Source organism: Centruroides vittatus, unplaced genomic scaffold, assembly GCF_030686945.1.
Source record: "Centruroides vittatus isolate TY-2023 unplaced genomic scaffold, ASM3068694v2 contig_1506, whole genome shotgun sequence".
In the NCBI taxonomy this organism is placed as follows: domain Eukaryota; kingdom Metazoa; phylum Arthropoda; class Arachnida; order Scorpiones; family Buthidae; genus Centruroides; species Centruroides vittatus.
The window spans coordinates 773,240-792,559 of NW_027120931.1; the positions used below are offsets into that span (position 1 = coordinate 773,240).

Below are 19,320 nucleotides of genomic sequence, written 5' to 3' on the forward strand. Positions count from 1 at the left end.
AAAATTAAGCACCAGTAAAATTTTCCTGTTGGATTTTTGGTTTTCTACTGATGTATAATTTATATTAAAATTAAGCATTTTATCTATGAAATAGTTATTTTTGATCCAATTTTGCTACCATGATACAGCATTCAATGTCCTTTAGAATGTAAATATCTAAAGAGCGGTTACTAGCCCAAAAGCACTCGTTTCATTTCAAATTCCATTAAAACTTCTTTGTTATATTCGTCACGTAATAAACCGTAATTCAATTATAATAGCCAAACATATCTCGAAGTCAAATTATTTTTGGGCTAATAAGCTTAAAATCCAGCTAACAGTCTTGGATGTAGTCTCCCTAATGTGTCGTAGCTATTGATCTATGATAACACATTCTAACTTAATATAGATTTGGAAGCGGAGAATGAATGGAGATATAATTAATAGTACACCTGTACAATAAGCAGAAATTATGGGGTTGAAATTTTGCTCTGGATTGTTATTTACTTTCAAAGATTTTTAAATTAATTACATAAAATTAAAAAATTTCTAATTATTAATCTTAGTATATTAACTGCTTATCTTTAGGCCAAATTCTATAATTTAATTAGTAAATAGCTTCATTATAGTCCAAAAACAATTTTGTATTTTTCTGACAAAGTTTTTTAAAAACAACAAAAAGGAAATATTTCTTACAGTTAGTGTATTTCTTCCTACAAAAGTACTGTTTTTTCTTTAACATCCTTATCCATTCATAGAACATGAAATAAATGGCATATGAATTAAATAAAAAAAATTTTTAAATAAATATTTTCAGATTTTATTAAACGTGAAAATAAATCACACGTTCTGATCCGACAATATAATAATAATAAAGTATGAATGTGCAGTAAACTACTCTACGTCATTCTAAGAACAGAATTCAAAAAAACACGCACCGCTTCTCCTAGTATATAAAAGTTCAAGAAATAGCTGCAGTACAATATAGATGGAAGAATAGGCATCTGTTTCTTGTTCCCGTTTTAGAAAGTTTTAACCATTTTTTCTCAAATGTATCTTTTCATATTTTTTAAGGAAATTTTTAAAATATATTTGACAACCAAGTAGCATAGGAAGAAAGGTCAGGTCAACGGTAAGTTGTATCCTGGATGGCGGAAGTGAATTTAAAAAATGACGGATGGTTTTCGCATTTTTAATTAAAAAGAAATCATTTAATGAATTTTATAATTTTTATTAAAATTAATTCAGAATAATAATTAACGGAATCAAAACTAAAGATGACATTTCCTTTTTGTTTGATTTTTGAATTTTGTAATATAGAACCGGGTTAAATCTCACGTATTCACTGGCTACCCCATAATTTGACTGCAGATATTTACGAATAGTCACAATTATGTAAATTAAGTGTAAAAATAAAACAATAAATTGTATATATTTATTTTATAACTTATGTCCTTTGCCCAGTAATAATAATAAAAGTAAATTTGAAAAAAATTAAACAAAAAATAATTTTCTCTTTAATTTTGTAACCTTATGAACAGGGTTTTTCTTCACAAATTTTGGTTGTTTTAATATTTTAATTCTTTTTAAACTTTTGTTGTGAGTCAATGATTTTAATATTTGTTCAAACCATTAATTAATGTTCCTTCGTTTCAAATCGTAATTTAAAATCTGCATATAACCCACTACATTGCATAACTCACATCCCCGTGTTTTCATATTACCTGTTTTCAATTACTTTTGAAGACACAGATAATCCTTCCACCCGTGGGTTACCTATTTTAAATTTTACTTACTATAATTTTGGTAAATTATTTGATTACTACACTTTTTGCTAGCCTTTTTTATATTCTGTTTTTTTTTTTTTTTTTAAATTAACAGTTTCAAAATTTATACGTACACACACCACTATATATATATTATATATATATATATTTTTATTGCAATTCCTTTCTTACTATTGTATAAATTTCCCGTTTTCCTGTTAATAAAGAAAAATATTTGAACCCTAAAAACAAATGCTAAAAGATAAGTAATTCTGAAGACTACTTTCGCTTGAAAAATGTTAAAAAATTATATATTATAATAATACTACTATACTTTATTGCTAATTTGTCAAAGCACTCGACCAATCGGGTTAGCTTACGACAATTTCTAATGTCGTTTTTGTTCCGAAAAGGCATTCAAAGTAAGCTAATACATTTTTCTTTGCGTTCGCTTAATTTACTTTAATTTGCTGTATTTTCTGTTGTCATCCAAAGTTTAGTTAACTCTTTTGTCCTTGAAAAAGATGTATTTTCATTTTCTCTGTGACTATATTACATAAAAGAAAAAATTTAGATACTTTTTTTTATTGCAAGTTATAATAATGCAGATGATCATTTTTCTTCATTCTAAAGAATAAATTTTTAAGTAGACTTTCACTAAAAGTTCATATAAGAATGAGAAATAAATCTTACAGCAAGCAGCATTAAAAAATAATGTCTTGCTATATGTTTTGGATAATGTTTTTTGCTGTTGTTATTAATCATAAAAAAAGCTTTATACTACAATAGAGTTTTTTAAACATTATAATTGTATCATTATAATTTATAATACTGTAAACAGTCATTTTCATATATTTAAGAAATTAATACATACTGTTAAAATTATTTGAAAAATTATCGTCGTCAAGTCTTATTTTGATTAAATACGGTTTATTAACAACGATTATTTAAAAATCATAAAAGGGAAAACTCGAACAAGTTTCAAGATTATTTTATGCATCTAAATACAGTGGAAACTGATTGAAGTCAGTCATTTAAGTACCGTATCTCTCGGCAGATAAGACGACAGTTAAATCATAAAAAATGGCCCCCAAAATCCGGGGTCGTCTTATAGAACAGATACAAAAAAATTAGATTGAAATTTATATAAATTAAAACCATTATAAAAAGACAGATAAACCGTAATTATTTACTAGAAGAGAGTAGGGTATGTGCACAAAATAGAATAGCCCATACGATGTTTTTGTGAATAGTCAAGGTCATTACCAGAATGCCCGAATTAGTGCGAATGTTTGCAAAAATCACCAGATGCAAGAAAATAAAATTTGTTCATTCGAAAAATTACAAATAGGACATAATTCCGTATACGCTATACAGTATTATTATTCAGATGACAATCGCCGATCTAAACTAAATTCATAGGCCGTTTATAGTTTGGGGGTCGTCTTATAGGACAGATACATGCTAAAACTATAAAACTTCGATGAAAATTTATACATCGTCTTATCTGAAGGTAGTCTTATCCGCCGAGATATACGGTAGTTACCTCTACAAAACAGTCAGTTTTTGAAATTACTGATCTTTTTGTCCATTGGCTTCAATGAAAATGTTTAGCAATTAACTGCCGGATATGGCTAGCGATTTGCTGTACATTTCTTAAGTTATATGGTAATTTAATGGCCAATTAACATAAGGAGAGCATTTAAAATATTTCTAAAATGTTGGATGACTGAATAATTTAGTATATGTCACAAAAACAAAAATTATTATAATAAGAAGTACTTGTTTCACGTACATAAATATTTATTGTTAAATTTTAATTTATGATAGCAAGCTTTTTATTAATGTAAAATCAAAATATAATTAAATAGTAAATATAATTTATTTTAAAGATATCAATATGAATAAAACCTGTTTTCGATCATTGATACACAACCATTCCATGTGCTATTTGTAGAATTTCATTCTGCATCCTTTACGAATTTATCAATTTTAACATATTTTTCAAATGTTTACAAATGCAAATATTACTATGTAACAATTATTACCAGCTATTTTGATTTTCACACATCTAATTTTATTTAAATTTCAGTTTTGTATCATGAAAACTATGTTATTTGTACTAAAAGTTAAAGTTAGAAAAAAAATGATCTCAAAACTATTGAAGGAGTCGAAACTATTTAATAGATTAAGCACTTTGTGGAGTTTTAACTGAAAAGCTGTATTAAATAGTTGTGACTCCAATAGTTTCAAGTTTTTCCGTTCTAGTGTATATACATGGCGCCGTTTGTGTTTCGTGCAGAAAATTAAGATTAAGTTTAATGCAGAAAGAACTGTTTAAGTTACAAAACAGAAGTGTTTAAAATGTAGAAAATAAAACAAGAGTTATTGATTTGAACTCTGAATGGAAAAGCTCAAGAGAAATAGCTAAACCAGAGAAAGTTCAACCATACAGAATGCAGGTTTTTTCATAATTAGAATATTCCTGTCATCATCCTCAGTGAACATTCGGCTACGGCCGCACTTCTTTATGCAGCGAGAGTGTAGCGAAATGATGTCACGAGCAGTGTTGGCCAATTAGAAACCAGTTTCAGTGTGTTCGCTGTAAAGTGCTTCTTGAGCACTGCATAAAGAAACATGGCCTATCATATAATTACAACTTTTGACTTTATAAATATAATTAAGAACATACAAGTTCCTTAAGTAATGTTAAAATAAAAAATTTTGTTTGGAATTTTTTTTATTTTTATTTTTATACTCTTCATTTAAGTTGACAGATTTATTAACTATGAAAAAAACATTGTATAAATTGATATAACAAAACTTTTTAATGTTGAACTGTATTGAAATCTATTATTTAAAAACACTTAGATAGATCTACTGTATTTACTTGAATATGAGATGACCTCGCATATAGGACGAGGTGTGACTTAAAGATCAAAATAAAGAAAATTAGATTTATTAATACAATTCTAATTTTATTTCGTTTAATCACAAGTAAAATATCAAATAAATGTAAATGCACACATTGTCCCGCAAAAATTACTAGCATTTTAAACTTTAAGGAAAAATCTTGTAAAATCGACAACATAATTTGTTTGTGTAAAGCTGGACAATCGGGAACCTTTTCTTTGCCAATTCTTAACAGTCGAACCCACTCTCCATCGATTACACCTACAAGTTTCTCTGAATTCTGATTTCCAAATAATCACCTGTTTTCACGTTGGAATGGATTAAAACTTATATTGTGCTCCCGTGTGATTTTGGAATTTTGATCTAGAATTCAATTCAAAAGCTTTGCTTTTCCTATTGCTATTCATCTTTCTTCCTGACAATATACAAGAACGATTCAAACGACCTAGATAAAATACTTGTTTTTAAATACAAGAGGGTAAGTAAGCATCCAGTAAAAAATGTGAATACACGATTCACAAAAATTATTTGCAAAAATGCAAAGTATCGGACAACCTAGGATTTTGAAGCTGTGACAAACGAATAAAAACCTCGTCTTATATGCGAGTAAATATGGTAATTACTTTTAATTTTAAAAAAGTTAAGCAAAATATAACAATTTAAACAACAGGATTTAGTTAATATTTTGTTTATTAAAGTCTCTTAAAATCAGGGTAATTCTTTACAATCTTTAAACAAAATGAGATACACAAATCAATTAGTTAGTCTAAGAGTGCGACAATGCAGACGCAAATTTAGAGCAAGCGAGAGGTTGCGAGCGATTTAGCTTCCGCAAAGGAAAACCATGCACAAGCAAGAAGCGAAATATAACGCTGGCGAGAGCAAATTTCTGGTTCTCGCACATATCTGATAGGTTTTGATATTTATTGCATCTCGCCTTTTCTCGCCACATATTCTTGCTCGCATCTGCATAGTCGCACCCTAAAGACCAAAAAAAATCTTGCCTCACTAGCCTCTTCTACTTGACAAAATGCATTTTGAATGTCATTCTGTGTCACTCTAAATGCTACAAAGAAGGATGTCAATAAAGAATGGCATTAAAAATTGCATTTTATCAAGTAGTAGATAGTGAGGCAAGATTTTTTTGGTTCTTAGACAACTGATCTGTGTATCTCACTTTGTTTAACTCATTGAGGCACCACGATTTTAAAGAAAAATCCCTAGTTGCACAGAACTTGTTTTTAATATAAAAAAAAATGGAAAAAATATTCATTTCAATTGTTTAACATAAAACATTACTCAAAATAAAAAAAAAATATTAACATTTCAATAAGTCCTTTATTTACATAAAATATTAACCAGTATGACTACGAGTAACTTCAACTGTTCGAGGTGGGTTAAAATATATCCCGTCATGCATAAAGGTGGGACAGTTTTTAACCCACCTAACCTAAAGAGTTAAAGATTTTAAAGGATTTCTCTGATTTAAGAAATTTTAATAAACAAAATATTTCGAAAAATTACTGCAAGTTACAAAGAAACAGGATTTAAGTTCAAGCAAAAAAAATTAAATTGTTCTCATAATTAAAAGGTCACTTAAGAGGCCAATTTTGTGTCCTAAAGGTTACCTTTTAAAGCAGTTTCTACTATATTATGTAATATTCAATTCACTTATAAAGCAATGATTAGAATCACATTTCATACTTTTATTATAATTCCTCCATATACGTATGTTTTAATATAATTGAAGCTAGATGTTTCACATATTTTTAATTTAATATCTTCATAAAAATTTCCTGTTATTAGACAAAAGTTTAATAAGTCACGTCAACATACTAGTTATGGTTTTGAACTGTAAAATTTGCTAAGTCGAAAATTTACTTAATTTTATCATAATAGTCAGTATCAAATTTAAAAAATGATGTCCTGTAACAGAGTTACATATAAAAAATCCAATATATTATCTTAAGAATTACAGTACAGATATGGGATGCTTATTATCAGTATTTTTATAAGCAAAATAAATATTTTCTTATTAAACTAATAAGCATATTTATTTTTGTTAATTACTATTTACTTGTATTAATGATGCTAACTCTACTGAATGTTGAAACATCACATCATAATTATTGCCAAACAAGCGCGTCAACAGCATTTTCAACAGGTACAGACTACAAAATAAAACCAATAACTTTGATACTACCGACAAGTCTTTATTGTAAATACCAAACAGATGTCTGAAATTCTGTAGTAGTACTTAACGCGGAAATATTGCGATATTTTAATAAACTTTGTTTTTGTGCCAGTTAAAATAACAACTTCTTAATTGAAGAAAAAAAATAAAACCGATCAGGCCAAATTTAAAAAGTTAGAAATAGTAACATTACGAAAATTATGTTTAGCTTATTTTTCTCATTGTATTCTAAATCTAAATGTAAATAATGCAGTTTTAAAATTTCCTAAAAACTATATATTGCAATATTTTTTATAATGTATTCAAAATAAACTATATATCTGCTGTATAATTTTAAAAAGCTTATTTTCCCCATCAACCTAAATATCTTTAATCCTAGGACTCTTGATTTTGAACTATTACACACACATATATACTTTCTCGAATTAGTACTGGGCTTCAAATAACCTTCTGCCTTGAATAACTGCCAGGAATTTTGACCTTTGCAAATAAGTATCTGTCTTGAATCGGTGCCGGAGCATTTATTCAAATCATAAAATTATAATAAGAATTTTGCAAAACTCCACATTATCAATATTCAACCCATTTTATTTCAAATTGTGCTAAGTACAACACTGATGATAAAAAAGTTTCTAGAAAAACATTTTCATTTTCTCAAAAGCTGACTAAAAGCTATCTACTATGTGTATCACCATACTGAAACAATACAAAACACAGTAGTCCAAATAGACAACAGTAAAAATTAAGCACTGGGCCTCAAATGGTTGCCAGTCTTGGATAAGCATCAGAGATTTTGACCCATGCAAATGAAATGTTCTCCTGTGTAAGAGATAGATGCCATTAATGTCCTTATATGTATTTGGCCTTTAGGGATGATTTACATGATTTACATACAGTATTTCTAAGTGTTTGAGGTATTTCAGGGTAGCTATCTCATACGTAGATCAAGATCCTGACTCCCTGCAGGTTGACTTCCACATCATTCTCAATAGAATAAGCTGCTAAGGCCATGTCTCTTCTTTATTGTTATTTCATGTTTTTTAACTCTCACCCAAGGAAATGAGAGATGGCTTTGATGTATTCTAAATCTGCAGTCATTGAGTGGAATATTATAAATCCCCTGAAGATGCTGATAATCAGGTGAGTGTTTATCATTCCTAAGGAGCCTGTAAATTGTAGGACCTCCTATAAATGATATTGACTAATCCTTGCAATTTCTTTTCATAAGCTTTTCAATGCATTGTTGTACAGTAAGACCCGCTTAACGCTGCCTCCATATAACACGGTCTGCCCGAAGCCTAAAAAAAGCTCAAAATTTACACTGATTCAAATTATTGCGGCACTTCATTGTTTCGTATATAATACAATTATTCCAAACATGAACCTATCAGAAAAAGGTAGCAATTCGTCGTGGTGCCGTACTTTCCCTAAATCTGTTTGTTTGGTGCAATTTTGAAAAAAAATATAACATCACGAATGCCATAGACGATATTGGCTTTGCTTGCCAAGAATTAACTGATAAATGCACGAATGAAGTGAGGAAGAAGTTATGACTGAAGGTATCCAAGAATTCTCAATGAGAAGAGCCTATTGCTGTATCATTAGGTTGACAATTTGGTCAGCAATGTAATCAATACAGCAGGACTAGATGAGCAGGATATTCAGGAGTTACTGCAGGTTTTTGGTGAAAGCCTTACCAATGGCAACTTTCAAGTACTGACAGAACAAAGAATTCATATGGAACTGGAAAATAGTGATTCTGAAAATGAAGAACCCAAAGAACTTGCTGCAGATTTCCTTAGTAAAAGTTTGATAACGATAACTGATATCATTGTAGCAAATGATCCAGATTTTGAAAGGAGTGCAAAAGCAAGATGAGTTTTGAATGCAATCTCTTGCTACCAATATTTGCTTAAGGAAAGAAAAAGACAAATGAAACTACACGACTTTATCACAAAAAACGAGAATTTCAGAAGAGACAAGACCTTTCTCACAAATAATGAACTTTACATTTCTATGTGCATATGTTTGTGTGTTATTTAACATATTATAATGCAAATTAATATAAAAATAACTTAAAATTAAAGTAAAATTTGTTTATTTTTGGTTGTGCGTTCCCCTTTCCCTATTTACTCTATGTTAAAATTACCTTGTTTAACGCTGTTTAGCTTTGTCATCTAGGAACGCTTCCTCCACATTAAGTGGGGTCTTGCTGTACTTAATCATTTTGAATTTGTCGTTACCACTCTGTTGTTTACTATTGAGCTGTGTACTATCAAGCTTTTTGAATAAGGTCTTAAAGTAATACTACATGGATTAAACCTCCAACCTACAGAGCCAAAGTCACAACCTTTATTTTGCTACTGCAACTGTTGTGTTTCATCTGTTTCTGATAACTTACATGCTAATAGTCCCTATTTTAAACATCAATTTCTTGAAAACTAAGACCAATTGGACAAAACATTGGGACATGGTTTAATAATTTTTGATGTACATTCATAATATTAACCTGTTCAAAGGTCACAGCCGAGTATACTCAAGGTAAACCTAGTGGTACCAGTTTCCAAACCCAAGTATACTCGTTTCTGATGTAGTACATTTTTAAACTGACAGATGTTGTTACTTTTGCTAAACTTTTTTAAATTCAAAAAATATCATTTAACTGACCAGTTTTTCTAACCTGTAAAATCGTCTTCAAATTTTATTTTTGCACATCATCAATCAGCCTAAACTGATTTACACTGGAGCTTGCAGCAAGAGTTTATTAAAAAATGGCAATTTGCAAGATGAATATATTAACCATCGATAAAAAAATCAAAATTTTTATATTTGTACAGATAAAATATTAATTACATTAGTGGTTTTTTTAAATTTTTAGTGAAATAATTAATGAAAATTAAAGCTCATCAAAATCTGTGACACTACAACAACCTTTTAAGTATTCAAGAAATTTGATATTCTCCATCTCTATTAATTTTCTATTTAATAATGGTGTATACATACAAGAAACTCATTTAGCCAATATTCCTATTTATCTATAACTGGATAAATTTAAATAAAATTTAATTTTAAAAAAGTTAATATTGCAAGGTGTTTGTATTCAATAAAATGATTTGCCTTGTATTCAATGGTAACAGTTACACTCAAGTTGTAGCAATATTATTGAATACACTATCGTGATTTTCTGCAATTATTGCTGATAATTGTAGACTTACAATTTTATTAAATTATAATTTCACAGATTATGCTATCCATATCCTAATATACACAAAGCAATAATTCTTAGATTACAAACATTTTACAGTGAAAATTTGACTACCGAACTTGGTGGAATCAGGAGTCTTTCAAATATACATATTTTGAATAATCAACTCATTTATCTGTTTTGAGTACAGCATCAAGTACTGTGCGTTTAAAATTTCGTATTGTAATACGAGGTACTGTACAATTACTGCATTTGAAGGTAAATTAATTTACTCAAAATATAACATAACATTATGTATACGACCTAGTTTCATAGCACTAAAATTGACAGTTAACATAATATTTCCAGTTATGTGGAGTGTTGTTTGGTCTGTGTGTATTATATTCTGTGATATGTACAATGCCACAAGTTTTTAAAAAAATTATTTTGAATAATCAAATTTCTCCTGAATGTACAGACAGTATACATTGGAACTGTGGTACAAGTTTCTACTGTATATACCAGTGGTTCTCAACTTTTCTGAGACTCCAGAACACTATTCATACTCTTTCCATTTTGTGGAGCATTAGCATCAAGATATTCAAAAAGCAATAAGAAATTCCATCTTTACTATTCTCACAAACAATAAAGCAACAAACTAATAATAATATTACTTTATTTACAGATAATTCCACATGTTATTGTACTGTACATTGGATTAAATTTGCAATAAAAAAATGTAAAAAAATTTTTTTTGTGGGACATGTGGAACAAGTTTGCAGAGTACCTGTATTCTGCAGAATACAGGATGAGAGTCCCTGGTACATACAGTGTAAACTTGATTTAACATTTTTCAATAAACCAAGAAAAGAAAATATGTTAACTTGAGGAATACATAAAAGCAGAACATCCTTCAAAAGCGTGCCTGAATGTACAGTACAAATTCATATATATGCATTCATAATAAATAGTGAAAAAAAAAACACACATTACCAGAATAAACACCTCCATAAAAGTATTTATTTCATACAATATAGGTTAATGTACAATGATTGGCACCTCTAGACATATTTTGCACAAAAATGATAAATTGTTAAGTTGTCTTTCAAAAGTAATAAGGGATGCCTGTGAGAATTTCACATGTTCTTTTTATCAGTGCAGTTTCTAAGTTTGAAACACACATTTTCATCAATATTATCACCATTATTATGTATTAAGTACTTCCTTTTGTATTTTCTACATATTGCCACAACATCCAGGTTTGTAGCTGCACAGGAACACTATTTGTATCTCGAAATCTACAGTAAACTTTAAAAATATGTTCATATAACATTATTCTGCTTACTATGCCAATGTCAGAGTCCAGCAATGGCTACCAAGGTGACAAAACTATAGAATGTGATGTCAAGTCACTATTACAAAGCGGTAAAGCACACTTAATTCTTCGAAGCTTATAACTCTTCTGACCACCCAATCACAAAATACAGAACATTTCAGTTTTTGAAATAGCATTATTTTAGGTGAGAGTTCATCCAGAAATCAAGTTTTCAGTATGTTAAATCCCAAAAATTCATAAACTTGAAAGGCGCTAAATGAAAGGCAGAAATGGTAACATAGTGGTTTACAAACATACAAAGAGACCAATAAAAATAAATGTTAAATTGAGTTTCTAGGGCGTGTGCGCGTCAAAAATAATAAAAATTATATATGTATTTATGTTAAAATATATATTACTACATATTAATTTTATACAGTAAAACCTCCTATTTGTAACTATTCTTGAGGAAATTGAAAAATGGTCACATAACAGGGGGTGTAAATTATAACCTTTATATTAACGCACAGTATTACAGAATTTGCAACAACTTACAAAGACAAGAAAGGTGTTATTTAAAATGAATGCTATTTTAAGCAAATAAACCAAAAACTAAATTTCAATAGTAGTTTATTAACGATAAAGTTACCATTTTGTCAAAAAATTTTCAAGTGTTATTAACAGCTTGATTTAGCAAAAAATCAAATTACTTTTGAATATCAAAGACACTCACAGAACATCGATGGAGACACATTTGACAGTCAGAGTGATGTGGCCTGATGAAGGTTTTTGAATAAAGTCAAACATTCGTTATTAAAGAATGTACCTGTACAATGGAATTTATGATTGTTTATAGTTCTACTAACAAATAATAAGTCACCAAATAAGTCACCAAATAAAGTCACCAGCCACCGTAATACTCTTATTACTGTAGAGAAGTTAAATTTCATTTGTTAGTGAAAAATATAACATTTTTGAAAACACTAAAAAATTCTGAACAGTATTCTTCACATGTCTACTGTTTCCAGCACAGTCCAGTTGTTTTCACTTACCTACTGGTAACAGCAGGCAAGTGAGGCATATACCTAGGGTAGATGAAACTGGGGGAAAAAATGCAATTTCACCATTGCAATTGTATATCAATTTATAAATAATTCTATAGCTATAATTGTCATTACAGCGGAATCTCACTTAATAAGCACAATTCGTTCCAGACTCTTATTCGTAATGCGAAACACTTGTTAAGCGAAACAATTTTTCCTATAAAAATTGATCTAAAATATGATGCATTCCACACCAAAAAATATACTCAATTACTATCCTCAAGTATTCAGCAAATCATACATATAAATAACACCTTATTCTTGCCGAGAAACGTAATTTATTACATTAACAAACGTTTTCAGCCTGATTTACAGGCCATCTTCAGGTTGAGAACGAAAATGGAATTCCATTTTCGTTCTCAACCTGAGTTATTTATATATATACTCAAATATTTTATGTATAATGTTTATTCAAAGAAAATTATACAATAAACATTGTTAATGAGCGTGAATCATCATCTTTTCTTCTAGCGCAGAATGAACCAACATGAAACGAGAATTCGATTTGCGGGGGGAGGGGATCACAGATACAGTCAAACCTGTTTTTATGCGCTCCTTTTATGTGCGATTTTTATTTGTGCGATTTTTTTAATGCGAATTTTTAATTTGTGCGGTATAGTTGGCGACTAGTCTCGTGCGATTCGTCATGTCTTACGTTGACTTATTATAGCTAAATAAACTTATTATAGCATAAATGCACTTATTATAGTAATATTATTGCATGAATATGCGAAAAATGAAATAATTTACTTTTTAAGTCAACAAAACACCACCTGGACAAAAATATGTAAAACAGACGATAGACCAGACGATGCAGTCAAGTGCTGACATCTGTTGTCAATAAATTTTATTTCGTACGGTTTTGAGTTATTTTCTATGTGAGACTTTTTTTATGCGGTCCCTGTTGACCGCATAAAAAAATTATTTTTTTAATTGTGTCGCGAAAACTATTATTTACAGCCATTCGTGAAGTTTCGTAAGATTTTTTTTAATGCGTTTTTTTTAATGCGGTCCCTATCCCCCGCATAAAAACAGGTTTGACTGTAATGTGTTTGATAAACACACCAAATAATATGCCAAATTCTTGGGCTATGTAAAGGCTATACTTAAATAATAGAAATTAATTAATCTGACTAGAGGTAGGCAGTTATGCTTCCATCTCTTATTAAATTTAATAATTATAAATTGTTAATTTTTAATTCAGACATTTCTAAAATTTAATTTGGAATTGGTCATTAAATTTAATACGAGATGACAGCATAACTGCTTGCTTCTAGTCAAATTAATTAATTTCTAATATTTAATTATAGCCTTTACATAGCCCAAGAATTTGGCATATCATTTGGCGTGTTTATGTGCTATGATTGTTGATGTTTATACATAATATGTGTTGGAAAAAGTTTGGAAAATGCATGATCCCAAGTGACACTAAGATGCTAGCTGAACGAGTGCTAGATAGAGCATGCGCACATCTGGGACTTCCCCTTTCCTAGCCACTCGTTATGCGAAAATTTGCTTGTTAAGAGAGTCATTTTTTCACAATTTATTTTGATAGTTATGCGAAACGCTCGTTAAGCAAGGTTTCACCGTATTAGTTTATGATTAGATATTATGTAGAGGAGCTTCCAATCTTCTGTGCCTAGGATCTGAGAAGGTCATAATCTGCCAAAGCATGGAAACATAACCAAGAAAACAGTTCCGCATGACCAAGAAATTGCATTTGAAGTAGCTGCATGTCTAGGCTTGTGTAAATAGTCACCTATTGGAGGTGGGCTCAAATCAAAGATGGTCATAAAATAAAAGTCTACATACTATTTAAATTCAATAGAAAAATTTCGGAGAATTTTTCTGCTAGTAACTAATGAGATATGCACAAAATAGAAGAGGTCACAAAAGGAGGTTTTACTGTATTTTACAAAATAAACCATAATTTCTTCAATTTTGGTACAAAATAGCAAAAGTGCATTTTAGGTTATATCTCTTTTTTGAGCAGGAGTAAATATTCATTTATTATAGATCTCAACAAGTTACTGATAATAACCTGACTATACGATCAACTTCGTATAAATATGCTACTAAACCAACAACGAGTTTGTTTCTGCAAATTTGTTAATTACTAATAAATAGTCATTGTTTTTATTTCAAAATGTGATATTTTTGTTATTAAGTGAAATTCTTCCATGATCATATTTTTCCAAAATTTTTCAACAGATATCCTTTGCTTAATACAAATATAAACATCCTACGAAACCCAATACATCACAATAAAGCTACACCAACTGCCATATAATATCGAGCTATATATCAGCGATAATAATTTTGAATTACTAATTAGTTTGTCCATAGAGAGAGGCATTAGACACCATCTCGTATTAAATTTAATAATTATAATTTAATTAAATAAATAATTTTAGAATCGACTGGAAGAGAAGAATCGTCCCAAAGCAGGATTGAACCTGCAACTCCTACTTGCTGGTGCGGATGTTTTGCCAACTATGCTACCCGGACCTTCGGTCCGATCTCCTCTTCCAGGTATATTTAACTTACATCATCGGTTATCACAGTGTCGACTGGGGATGCATTCAGCACCCTTGTCCTGTAAACATCCATATAAGGCACTTAGCCAGCCACTGCAAACCTGGCAAGGCATTTATTCTAAAATTATTTATTTAATTAAATTACAGTCAAACCTGTTTGTAAAGGAACCTGTATATAGCAAAAAACATGTCATTAATAGAAAATTTCTTTGGTCCCTTGAAATCAACCTATATATATAGGAGAACCTGTCTAGTGCGGAAACAGAAAGGAAAATTGGGCTTTATTATGGAAAAATCAATATCTTTATCCGATTTAACACAAATTTAACAAGTAGTTTACAAGCCTGGCATGTATGAATCATAAAAAAGTCAAAAAATACACACATGTAATACAGAATAGCAAAATAAGACTACTGTATTATAGTAATTTTATTGCAATTTGAATGGATACTTTTATTAACAGCTGTTTTTACTTAACATAATCATGTTAAGGTTATAAATTATAAATATAAATTAATTATAAATTGTGAGATTGTATTCTTTGTTTTGAAACTTATTTTCAACTTTTGTACATCAAATTTCATTTGAATAAAATCAAGTCAAAATGTCTGCAGATAAAACGTAGATTGGGAATATCATGCATGCTTTTTAAATTTTGTAAAAGCTATCACACTACACAAACAGTAAAAAATACTCGTACCGTGTAATTCTTCTAAACTCTGAATGTGTCAAACATGGTTTTGAAAGTTTCGTCAAGAAATTTTGAACCGAAGGATACAAAATATACAGGCCCCAAAAGCTGTTGAAGAGAAACTGCAGGAAGAAATTGTTAAAGATTGATGAATAACAATTCACGAATTTGCAACAAATCTAAGTGTATCACAGACACACATTGTTGAAACACCTCATCCACTTGAAATCATAGTGTAAAACATGCTGATGATTGTGTTCTGCACTGTTTTTTTTTTTTTTTTTACTTATGAAGAAAACAAACTGAACTGAGTATAATTTTGTTTGACAAAAGTAGGCAACTGTAAGGTTTATTTTATTTTTCAACTAGTTATGCATTTTTACCTAAGAGAACTGTTTTACACATAAATGAAAAAAATTAAAGTTAAAATAAAAATAGTTGTTATTAACCAAAAATTTATTCTAGCAGGTGGCGATTGTTCAGTTGAGTACCAAGATACCACTGTATTTAATTAATGCGATTTTGATAAGTGCGGTACATCGAGAAATTTATTAATCGCATTAATCAAGGGATACCCATAGTAGGTAACCTGTCTACTGCAAAAGAATTGTTCAGTCCCTTGGGGTTCTGTTATAGACAGGTTTAACTGTATAATTATTAAATTTAATACGAAATGGCACCCAATGCCTCCCTCTAGGGACAAATGAAGTAGTAATTCGAAATTATTATCGCCGATTTATAGCCCGATATTATACGGCAGTTGGTAACTTTTATTTAATACGATGAAATACCATATTTACTCGATTATAAGACAACCTTGCATATAGAACGAGGTGTGACTTTAAAGATCAAAATGAAGAAAATTAGATTTATTAATACAATTCTGATTTTACTTTGTTTAATCACAAATAAAATATCAAATGCTCATAAATGCACGCATTGTCCCGCAAAAATTACTGGCATTTTAAATCAAGGAAAAATCTTGTAAAATTGACAACATAATTTGTTCATATAAAGCAGGACAATCGGGGACCTTTTTTGCCAATTCTTAACAGTCGAATTCACTCTTTGTCGATTACACTAATGAGTTTCTTCGAATTATGATTTCCAAATAATCATCTTTTTCACGTGAGAATGAATTAAAACTTATATCAGTCTCTCGTGTGATTTTGGAATTCAATTCAAATGCTTTGCTTTTCCTATTGCTATTCATCTTTACTCCCGACAATACACAAGAACGATTCAAACGATCCAGATGAAATACTTTGGTTTTTAAACACCAGAAAGTGAGAATCCAATAAAAAATACGAATACACAGTTTACAAAAATTATACAAAAATGAAAAGAATCCTTTGCTCGCACGTATAGGATGATCTAGGTTTTTGAAGCAGTAAGAAATAGATAAAAACCTCGTCTTATATGCGAGTAAATACGGTAGCTTAAAAATGATTTCTATGAAATATTTAAGATAAAATTTCTTTCATGATATCAAAATTATTAGTTATTCAGAAAGTGAATATATTTTTTAAAATGAAAATATTGTATTTTATCTTATGTTAAAAGCTACTTTTTCTATTCAAAATCATTTCTATGAACATCTAAACTTTTCAAACTCAACTGGTGGTGTGATGATATTTCTTGAAAACTTTTGAGTTTTGATTTGAAGAATACAACAAGCTGACTTTGCAGAGATTTAATTAAAATTCAATATTAACTTCTTATTATTAATCTTAGCATAAGAGAGAAGATTAACTGCCTACTTCTAGGCCAAATTTCATAATTTAACTAACTAATTAGTTCAATTCTAATCAAAAACAATCTAGTTTTTACATATGTTTGGCTATTGATTTAAATGTTTCTAAACTTTTTCTTAATAAAAGAAATGTGAAAAAAATAGATTGTAATTAGATAGTGTAGAGTAAGTAGAAAACTACGACCAAAAATTTCTCAGTTAAACTTCTTGATATTTACCTTGTTAGTGTTGCAAAATTTTTCCAGAATTTTTTCATATTTTATTTATTAAAAATCCAATAGTACGTTGAACTATTTTTTGATAATTAATGGTTTTATTTTCTTTCTTCAATTCCTTTTTAATTCACTTAATTAAAAGCAATATTTTCACACAAAGAATTAAACTGTCATTTTTCCTCTAAATTATTTATCTATTAACATAAGAAACACATGATTTTTATACTACATAATTATGAGATAGGAAGAACAACTTAATATTCTGAAGCAGTGTTTTTCGTTACTAAACTATTTCAAGAAGCTGCTAGACTAGAATAAAGTTGTGTTATATTCAGAAATGAACACAAAAGTACGTACGTTTAAAAAGAAAGCTAAAACTGTATTTAAGAATAGTATCGAATATGATCTTGTTCATATCTGATACTATTCTTAAATACAGTTTTGGTTAAATCTCGATTTTGTGATCATCATCTTAATTAAAAACTTCTGTTGATGATAAAATCAGCAAAAACAGTTACACAAGTGTTAATTTGCAACCCAGTTTAACCAAATTTATAAAAAATTTTATTGATTTCAGAATTTCAGAAATGAAATCTATCTTAGAAACGACTTTTCTTTCCAAATTTTCTCATGCTAAACTTTTTACGGTTCCACAAAGTTTACAGCTTCAGATGAGATTCAATGCCAAATTATTAGATAATCAATATTTCCTTATGTTTGTAGGTTTAAGTAACAGGTAATTATGAATATCTTACTTAAATTTTACTTAAAAAAAGTTTAACATTTCCTACAGTTTTATAGTTTGAATAAGAACAAACAAAATTAATTGCAGATTGTATAATTTAACTAGGTTCAAAGTTACAATATGTTATACACCTTTAATTCGGCAAATTTATTTTACCACTGGTTATATAATGTTTAACCTTATTCAAAAGTCTTCTTCAAGTTAAAAGTTCTGTTCACTTAAAGATGACCTTTAAATAAGGATGTTCTAACAATTTTGGAACAAGAATGTACTGTACAAAAACTTTTTTAAACTTGAATTGTACATGTTTTTAAAAAGTTTTGTTTGTTGCTTTTTTATGTAAAAAATCTTCTTATGTAAATAAGAAAAACTTAGAAATTATTTAAATAAAAGAAAACAATGTAAACAGTAAAGTATTAAATAAATAACTCAATGTTTGTACTGTACATACTGTATTTTTCTGCCTTATAAGAATGCACTTTTTTGTACATAAAATGTATCTGAAAATCAGGATGCATCCTCTAAGCTGAAATGTGTCAAATGCTACAAAGAATGTTTTTATAAAAAATCAACATAAAAATAAAAAAAATTCAATGTGAAAAATGTGATGTATCCAATACAACAGTGCATCTTATAAGGCAAAACATATAATTTTATTAAATATTAGTTATTAGTATATATCTTTAAATAAGGCTTCATATATTTTCCTTTGTATTTACAATTGGTTTATAACAGTTTTTAAGTAATGAAGCATTTAAAAAAAGTACCTTAAAATGTAAAATTTTAAAGTATGAAGTTGATGTGTGATATGATAGTTTATAACAATCTAGCCTTGTGGAGTATCAGCATTGTATGTATAAATGCATGTTGGACAATTTAATCAATATAAATATAAATGTTTGTAAATACTATTCCAATATACTTA

The 19,320-nt window shown here is 29.0% G+C and overlaps 1 protein-coding gene across 1 annotated transcript in view; it reads right to left on the minus strand.

The window, feature by feature from the left end:
- The window catches only part of LOC136968679 (YTH domain-containing family protein 1-like), a 107,792-nt gene that overhangs the window by 15,809 nt on the left and 72,663 nt on the right, over positions 1-19,320 (minus strand). The gene's annotated exons all lie outside the window — the stretch shown is intronic.